Genomic DNA, 9,196 nt, shown 5'->3' on the forward strand with positions numbered 1-9,196 from the left:
GCAGAGCTAAAGGATTTTGGCATGTGAGTCTATCATTACATTACAATGTGGGAGAGAAAACAATGCGTGGGACAGAGAAACAAACTAGTAGGAAGCATAAATTACCTGAGAGGACTTTCAGCTGAACTACAGTTTTTCAGCAGATATCTTGAAACTGTGACTTCTTGGTTTCTCCAAGGAGTACACCCCAACATTTAATAAAGAACCATGATGCTTACTTTTAAATTTGAAGCACAGGAAGAACTAGTTTAAAACAGAGTGAACGGAGCTGGTGAAGATGGAATCGGACAAATTCTGGGAGCTGCTTTTTCCAAAAACAACTTAACTTCTTCCAACCCAAATCAGATAGAAAATGAATACCAGGCTGTCTTCTTTGCATGTACTTCTTACCTGTGGCAGGAGATGGCAGTGGGGCTAGCTGAGCTGCTTTTCCCTCCCTTGGCTATGTCACCAGGTGATGGGGAGTGTTCCAGGGACTTGAATAGGAAGGCTCAGTCTGTTTATTGCATACAGTGAGCAGCTCACATGCAACAAGGCTGCAGAGTCTAATGAGCATCTTCCCACTCCTTCATACACTGGGGAAAAGGCTGCTCCTCAACAGGAAAGAGGGCTGGGAAGGTTTTTTCCTGCCCTGCATGGGCAGAAAGTCTACAGCAGCACTCAGGGGGGACGGATCATCAAACTGCAGCTCCCTTTGCTCTGGAAGGGTTAAGGAAGAGAAAGAGGAGGAGTCTCCTTTCCCAGGGCTCAGATAACAGCAAAAGCCACAGCAAAAGTGTTCTGGGCCTCTCTGGAATACTTTAACTCTCTGCCTGATGTTGGCAAATCATGTAGGATGCTTTGAGCCACAGAGCAGCCAACTCAGACACTCAAGGCTGCAGGCCTAAGCCCATTTACCTGGGTGACAGCCCTACAGAACTAGGCAGGACTTCTTTTGGGATAAAAATGCCTAGGATCATACCGCATGTGTAGTAAACAGCTGCCAAGGGCAGCATATTGCAGGAGGTGGCAGGAGGCAGTATATGAGTAAATAAACATAATGTAGACTGGAGCTTGATAAAAAGAAAGGAGACGAGCAGACAAGGAGGTAACACATTTGTGGAACAGCTAAATAACTTGAGGATGGAAATTGACTCTTTTAGACTAGTACCAAGTTATGAGACCAGAAAAGCAAAGGGTAAGAGACAATGGGCCCAGGAACCTACAAGGTCATCCACCCTGAAGTAGGAAGCACAGCATTGCCTCCTAAAATGCATGGCCGCCCTGAGGATTCCTGAAGAAACTGGGCGGTGTCACTGTAATCACTGTGGAGCAAAATGTTCACTGCTCTGCAGCCAGGCAAACCTTTTATCTGAAGGCAGTCTTAAGGTCAGAGCCATGCCTATTCCACATGTTTGCATGTGCATCCTATTATGGCCAAGCCGATGACTTACTTTGTTTCCTGTTTATTGGGCATTCATTCTTTGTTTGCAGGAAGGTTAGACAACAGGCTCATCCAGATGACTGCAAAATGTGTGACACGCCCGCTATGTGTGTTCACTGTTTTTCGGTTGTCCAAATGACGTCTTGCGCTGTTACGCATTTTCGCGGGTTAAATCCGCTCCTTGCAGTACCGGCAAAAATGCGATTTGCTGTTTAAAATCGGGAATCATCCGCTGTGCCTTCAGGAGTTAGGATGCAATACCGCAGACTTTACAGCTGATGGGCGGTTCTTGGGCGTTTCCCCTTGCCCCTTCTCCTCATTCCAGCCAATCACGTATCTGCACTTTTGCGCATGTGCTTTTGCGCATAAGCCCGGGAAAATTGAACCAATCATCACAATGGTGGGGTGTTGGGGGGTGTCTGCAACTACTGCGCAGATGCATTTTATTTTTTGCCAGCCTGCAAACTGGGCGGCCGCTCTGGGTGAGATCTGCAATGCACAGCAAGCGAGAAAGGGGGGATGGTCGGTTTCAGCCTTCCTCCAGAAAGCTTTGTCAATTTCATTCTACTGGCTGGGGTTTTTGCTTCAAATCAGAAAAGCATACATTTGTTTAAGTGTAATATGCAAATACAAACAAGAAAAGGGCTGCTGGTCAGTTTCACGACTGCTGGGAAAGCTTTGTCAATTTCATTCTCCATGGGAAGGAAAGGGAGAAGGAGGGGGGGTGACATGTTTCTTGCTTTTTTGGAGTAATAAGTGCAATTGCCAGCGTGTGTATCTCCTTAAATATCAATAAAGGCAGAAAAGCATACATTCATTTAAGTGTAATATCGCAAATACAAACAAGAAAAGGGCTGCTGGTCGGTTTCAAGGCTACTCAGGAAAGCTTTCTCAATTTGTGGGAAGGAAAGGGAGAAGGAGGGGGGGTGACACGTTTCTTGCTTTTTTGGAGAAATAAGTGCAATTGCCAGCATGTGTATCTCCTTAAATATCAGTAAAGACAGAAAAGCATACATTCGTTTAAGCGTAATATCGCAAATACAAACAAGGCAGGTGTGAAACAGCAGCCTTTCCTTCAGAGGCGAGAACTCCTTTACAGCCATATTGTGCTTCGTTGCAAAGGGGGAGAGGAGCATATGTAATTTTTTTGCTGACCAATTGGTTGATAGGGGGAGGTTTTAGAGGCGGAGCTTGGAAAAAGCAAAAAGAATGTAGGGGTCTTACCGCTGCGTGTGCGGGTGCATAAAAGCGTTTTTTTTAATTGGGAAAGAGCGAACTAAAAGGCAAAGTGAGGACTATCAGATGACAAACCGAATATGGAAACCATGGATTATCCCGCTCTGTTTGGATAAGCCCAACGTTGCATCAAACCAGTGTTATCCCACACTTTCCATTACATTTTCCCATGACTTTTCTAATCACAAAAACATTGATATTTTGGGGGAGCAGGTTTGTTGTGCAAGACCTCCAAATCAACTGTAACTGGGCAACCTGAATTTGTGAATGTGTGATTTAATCCCCCCGCGACAGTCTAGAAGTGCCCTTGATGGCCAAGTGACTGCAGGATTTTGCCACATTCCCAAAGGCTATGGTTTCAAATTTAACTTGGTTTCATGCTAGATTGTCATTTTATCTGTGCCCACCTGTAAATGGTAACCTAACTCATTTAGTTGGGGAAATGAAAAATGGATGGTCAAGAACTGGCCATATCACTTTATCCTGAGTTACAGGGCAAAGGATCTGGTGTGATTTAATAGATAAGATTCAGCCCAATGAGCTAGATATAGTTTGTTTTCATTTTGCCTATCTAAAGATGTGCTCATAATGAGGGACCAGGAACTGAATTTGTTCATCTGGCATTTGAGAAACATCATGGCAACAAGTAAAGCCCACAAAGAACTTAAGGGATCCCCTTTGTGTTGCACACACACTAAAGGTAGTGCTGTGAAAACCTCCAGCCAACAGGTTTAATTACAAATGTGTAAATTAGGAGAACTGCCATGAAAGCAAACAAAACTAGTGGCATACATAAGTTTGGAGCACAAAGGGAACAGAAACACATGCAAATGCAGCTCAGAGTTTGGAGCACTACTTAAAAATTGGAGCAAACATCTGTCTGGAATTCCTGACCAAGTTTGTGGAAGATACTGCGGGAGCCTCCCCTGCTCTCTTTGCATATGACAAAAGGCAGAACCTGCTGAATTTCTAGAATTATGTTTTTTCAAGGAGGGAGCAACTCTGGAACCTCACTATTCAGAACAAAAATAAGACAAATGAAAAACGGCCCCTTCTCTGTCAGCTGTTAATTAAAGGTCTAAAGATGCATAACTCAAATGCACCCGCTCTCTCAGCAATGAGCCAAGCTATGCAAAGCTGGGAAATGGTAGTGATGGATGACTTCCATAATAAATTTAGGGGGGAAATTATTTGATCAGTGGGGGCATCTATAATTTTGGAAAACATCTATAAAGGATTCTTTTCCAGTTCTGCTAGCTTTTGTTGCATCCTTGAACATTCCGAGTTAGCTCTGTTGCAAAGGAACAACAAAATGCTCAGAGGCACAGGCCAAAGCAATGGTCATCTTGATGTTTGGAGGACAGTTAATAGTTAAGAGCAGGCAAAGGGTCAATTTATCTGGAGCCTTGGGTAGCTAGGCAACCAACAATAAGAAGCTGCACAGTATAATAAGAATGAAGAATTTGGTGTTCTACCGTTCAAGAGCAGCTGTGTTTTTAGTTTAAGCTTAAAGAACAAAACAAATTATCTAAGGTACCACATACATGCTGGTGCCAATCAAGCAGAAGAAATGTACATTGTTTTCAAGCAAAAGAGCTAGCAGTTGTCTGAATGCTCTCCAAGATAATGCTGTGTGAGACAATCTGAGTCTACTTTTTGTAAAATACCTAATTGCCTATTGCTATGGAGGGTTCTGACTGGATCCTCAGCCTTTATAGAGGTAGCCCTTGTAAAGTTGATGTCTACTGGGCTAACTTACAGTTACAGCTGTGTTCTCCTCCTCTGCACTTCTTGTTCACTCAAGACTTCAGCCAGTTAAGAAGAATGTTTGTTCTGGGGTAATACACATTACTAACTCTTATTAAAGAAAGTGCCAACTGCACAGCCAATTCCAGAATCTTGAAATTCATTGAGCTTTCTTTGATCTAACAGCCTGCACTAACCAGACAACCCTTTTATGCGCCTTTTTAATAAATGGTGTTTGCTGCATTGGTCCCAAAAGATTTTGAGGAAAAGAGCACTCAAAATGTACAGATACGAAAGCGGCTGAAACAGAGCAAAGTGATGTCTGTGTACCTATTGGAGCACTCTAATCCCAGGGGCTATGTATGCATATAACCCCTCTATGCACAGAACAAGAGCAGCACCACTTCTGAGAGGGAGGGGAGAAAAGAAGGGTTGCAATTGGATAGCTTGGCAAATGACTCCTCCAATGAGCGACAGATAAGCACTCATTGAACAGCATGCCAGCTTGTCATGTAAGGAAACCAGCTGCTGGAGAAGGGTTGACTTGTTGCATATAACCACCAATTACTTTCCCAGCAGCAGGATAGTCTCCGAGGGTAAAAGGGATGCAGGTAATAGGGTAAGGCTAGAGAAAAAGACAACTGTTTTGAGCTGAAACAAAGTACAATTTATGCATAAGAAAGAAATCTTCCAAAAACTGCTGACAGCCAACCCCTGTAGATATTGCATATTATTTTAAATTTGCAAAGGTCTGATGCTCAGAAGTCACATGGCTATGCTTGTAACACCTGTGTTTTTTTTTTATCAGCCTGTACTGATTCAATTGTGCTGCCATAAACTGAGCTGATTTCAAAAGTCACCTGCTATGATCTGAGCCAAGTGATTTGCAGTGGTCTGGGAAAGTCAACAGAGACTCAGAACATGTCAGGCAAAGGGCACAGCTTTCACACAACTATCTCAGCCCATGGCAATCTAGTTAAAAATTGACTGAAAATCATAGTAGCTAAACAGTTACTGTATCTGAATAAGGTCTCAGCATATTTTTTTAAATGGAGGATTGTACATACATATAAATTTAGTCAAGTTTGCTATCTTTCCAGATAAACTTTGCAATAACTTATTTGTATTAAAGATTTTGAAAAGAATGATGGAAGGTAAGATGGGAGGCAGATCCCAGCTCCCTGTTCTTTCTCCACCTTCCCTCACTGTGTCAGTCTATTGTCCTTTTCACGTGCTTCAGCCTTTTCTCTAACCAACTCTTGTTCCTATGAGCCCTTATACACGGACCATGCAGGGAGCTGAGGGCAGGAACTGTCTTACTACTGATCTTTGTAAGCTGCTGTGAGAGTCTCTTCAGCTAAACAGCAAGGTAAAAAAAATGGTTCAAATAAATATTTCCCAGCATCTGGATGTATTTTTTGAACCCCAGTGCTGACACTCTTTTCAGGCTCTGCAGATGTGGGGTGCAGAGTCTATATAGGAACAGCAACAGTGCAAGGTTCTCCCTTACATTGTCATTTCTGCTCCAAGAGACAGCATTCCTTGTGCTTCTGTTTAAGTATGAGCAAAGCAGGAAGGTCCCATGCAGATATATCAAGAATAGAGGACATTTTAGTTATGGTGAACATAGGTTTCTGTTTAACTAATTTGTACTGAGAAAATAATATCCCAGACCTTACTTCATTCTCCAGACTTTCTGGACTATGGTCCTCATGGGTATATCCAGTGCCAGCTGTGCCATGTGGCCTGCAAAAGGTCCAATTCCAGACTCATCCCTTGGACCTTACAGTGGAGGACATGGTATCTTCTTGTACCCAGCGCTGCACTTACAAGAAATCTCTTTTTCCTATGGCCTTTTGCCATGCCAGTTTCTATAAATAGCAAATGTGTCAGAAAAGGCCAAGATAGCTATGCGGGCATATGTAGTCAGAAGCAAGTCCTGCCTTATATACATTTTTAAGAAACCTGTTTCTCTCAATGTGACAGCAAAGGGCCATTTGTATGAAAAAGCAACATAGCCACCTCATTGCTTCTTCAAAACATATACAAATGTGAATTTTGCTTGTAGGAGGGCTGGAGCACCTCTGGAAGTCAAGATAAATCTGCTTATACACACATGGTATAATTCTTAGGAAAGCCAAGGTTTATACAAGAAATTTAAGTTTTAAACCTCAAGTACCATAAATAGTATATTTTAAGGGCTTCAAGTCACTTGCAGGCTTGGGGCCAGACCCCATATTTGGCAGCTGTTGTTGTTTTATGATTAATTAAAATGAGGTAACAAAGCGAGACATATCTATTAACAAGGGTGTTTGAAGCATCAGTGGAGTATTCCAAATGCTGATTTCTTTGCCTTTTAATCTTCAAATATCTTGCTAGGAAAACAGTCTTTCCTTCTGCTGGGCAAAAAGGAACAAGCTGCAGCCCCCATCTCCTTTGGTAGCAGGAGACGAGTGACTCGCATACTCGGCTTTATCTTTATTGTTTCTGTTTCATTAAACAAAAAAAAGAAAAGCTCAACAAAGTTTTTACCAGGGTTTTTTTTAGTGTTTTAGATTTTCGTTTTAAGTGAGTTTCAGTGCAGCAGAAAAACCATCATTTGGCTTGCTTGGAAAAATACACACATTCATTAGAAAACTTTAAGCACTCAGGTGTCTTGTATGTTTTGCACAGTTGTGTTCAGTGCAATATCATTAACTGGAGGCTTCTGAACCATGTGAAAGAGCTGAATGAGTGCCAGTGACCTAGAGATACAAGAAATATGGAGGGGGCTAGGAGAGGGGCCAGGGAGAATGCCTGAGAAAAGACAATCAATAGAAAAATGAAGAAATTATACCTATTTTAATAAGAACCTAAGGTCATCGTTCTGTTTATTCATAATGATTCCAGTTGTATCTATTTAATAAGGACAGTGCCTGGGTCAAAGGTGTACTAGTGTGCAGTGTTTCAGAAGATATCTGCTAGGTACTCAGTACTGTCCCCTTGGGAAACAGATCTCCCAGTCTTCTGTTCTATACCAAATTTTAAAATTCTAACGGGGGGAGGAGGCAAGATTTTGCTCAGCAATAAAGTGTGCATGCTTCTGGCAAATAAAAACATGTATTTCTGGACTATACACATATTTCTCAAACTAAGCCACTGGACTTCATGGAAGCAGCTTATTTTCTATCACCTTCAGAGATACTCGGTCAAATGTTGAAGTGCTTCATTTGAAGGGATATACATTCCAAAAAGGAAGTTGCGATGTGTGTTATGTGGATTCAAACCTTTTACCAATTCCACCAAATACAGGTTCAAAGCCCTCAACAGGTGTGGCAGGAGAGGGAAAGCAGTCAAGGGAAGCAGTAGCTTGTTCCCCCAGGTAGCCCTTTGAATCAGAAGGAAGCCTCCTCATGAGCAAGAGCCTACTCGAGACAGGAGTAAGAGCTTCCACATGAGCAAGGCAAGGAGCGCTCATAGCTGGAAAGTGGCATATAAAGGGCAGAGGAAAGCTAAGGCCAATGATCTTTGTGGTACTCTGGCTAATGATAGGGAGGGGCAGGTGAAGGCTTGTGCCACCCGCTTCCTCATATATATTAAAGCTTATCCAGATGATCAAAATGTGCTCCATTTTGCCTATCCTGGCAGAGTCTCACACATCTGATTCAAAAGCAATTGCACAATATCACAAATAAAGCTTGGGGTTTGTTTACATTGTTGAATTATGATTATTACTCATGGAAATTTTTTTTTAAAAAAAACTTGGAACAAAGTAGGGGAAGAAGGGATTCATGACCAGTGCACTTTTTCTAAAATCAGGGGAAATACATGCTTCAACACCATAAAAGGTGATCACAGACCCTTCAGAGAACTATTAACAATAGAGTTGCCAATTTGCCAGGAACAGACTACGTAGGACTTCTGTACCTTTAAAAGTAATATTAGATACAGAATTTTGCAAAATGCAGCATTTCTTCTCAACAATGGCTGGGGGCAAAAAGAGAACGTTTGGCAAAAGGTCTGCTTCCATGTAGCTCTTGTTACCTTGTAGAAAGGCACCATTCTGGATCATCCCAACAGGGAGCCATATGTATTTGTTGCACTGTAAACTGATAATCTGGAAAGACCTTTAGGATTACAGTAAATGAATTCATAGGCAAGAATCTCAGTTTTGCTGGGTTAGGGCATACCAGCGACTGGCTGCAGTCCCAGGATGAAGGAAACAATAATTACAGCCATAATAAGTGGCTACACTTCCTCTCAACTGAGTGCTGACAACGGACTAAAATGCACAGAAGTAATACAAGTATAAACAGTTTTGCCCATTGCTTTGATGTAGTGTGGATCTTCCCTTTAACATACATTCCATTTAACATACCTTAGTCAGCCAGTGCTAGAACACCTATGTAGTGCCACCTCTCTAGCTTCAAATCCCACTTCAATCCCTCCTTTTCCACAAAGCCTTTGAGTTCATCCCTAGACCTCATCCTCAACTAAAACAAAACCTAACAGGGTGTTGTTAAACATGTCTACTCAGAAGTAAATCCCATTGTGAGAATTACTCCCAAGTAATTGTGTATATGATTGCAATCCAAGTTCATGTAACTGCATTTGCTTATATTCATCCCATATTACATTTGCCTGTGTCTTCCATCACTGTCAAACCTTCGCTTTGAAGCAGAAGTCCTTCCTTCAGATTGGCATTGGTAATACTTTATGATTTGTTTATATTTGTATTGTTAAACCTTTGCTATTGCAAGCTACTTTGGGGAAATGTATCTTTAAAAAGCAGAGTGCAAGTAATTAATCCCC

At 41.9% G+C, this 9,196-nt stretch overlaps 1 protein-coding gene across 5 annotated transcripts in view; it reads right to left on the minus strand.

Annotated features, from left to right (window-relative positions):
• Positions 1-8,840, minus strand: part of MYOCD (myocardin) — a 400,168-nt gene extending 391,328 nt beyond the window's left edge. For 2 of the 5 annotated variants that reach the window (XM_061616454.1, XM_061616447.1), the window contains exon 1: positions 391-670. The gene's annotated coding sequence lies outside the window, so the exon portion shown is untranslated. Of the gene's footprint in view, positions 1-105; positions 188-390; positions 671-6,084; positions 6,170-8,762 lie in introns of those variants that run through there. The other 3 variants (XM_061616448.1, XM_061616451.1, XM_061616450.1) reach the window with 3 other exon arrangements.
• Positions 8,841-9,196: the final 356 nt, after the last annotated feature.

The sequence above is a fragment of the Rhineura floridana genome, chromosome 3, assembly GCF_030035675.1.
Source record: "Rhineura floridana isolate rRhiFlo1 chromosome 3, rRhiFlo1.hap2, whole genome shotgun sequence".
In the NCBI taxonomy this organism is placed as follows: Eukaryota; Metazoa; Chordata; class Lepidosauria; order Squamata; family Rhineuridae; genus Rhineura; species Rhineura floridana.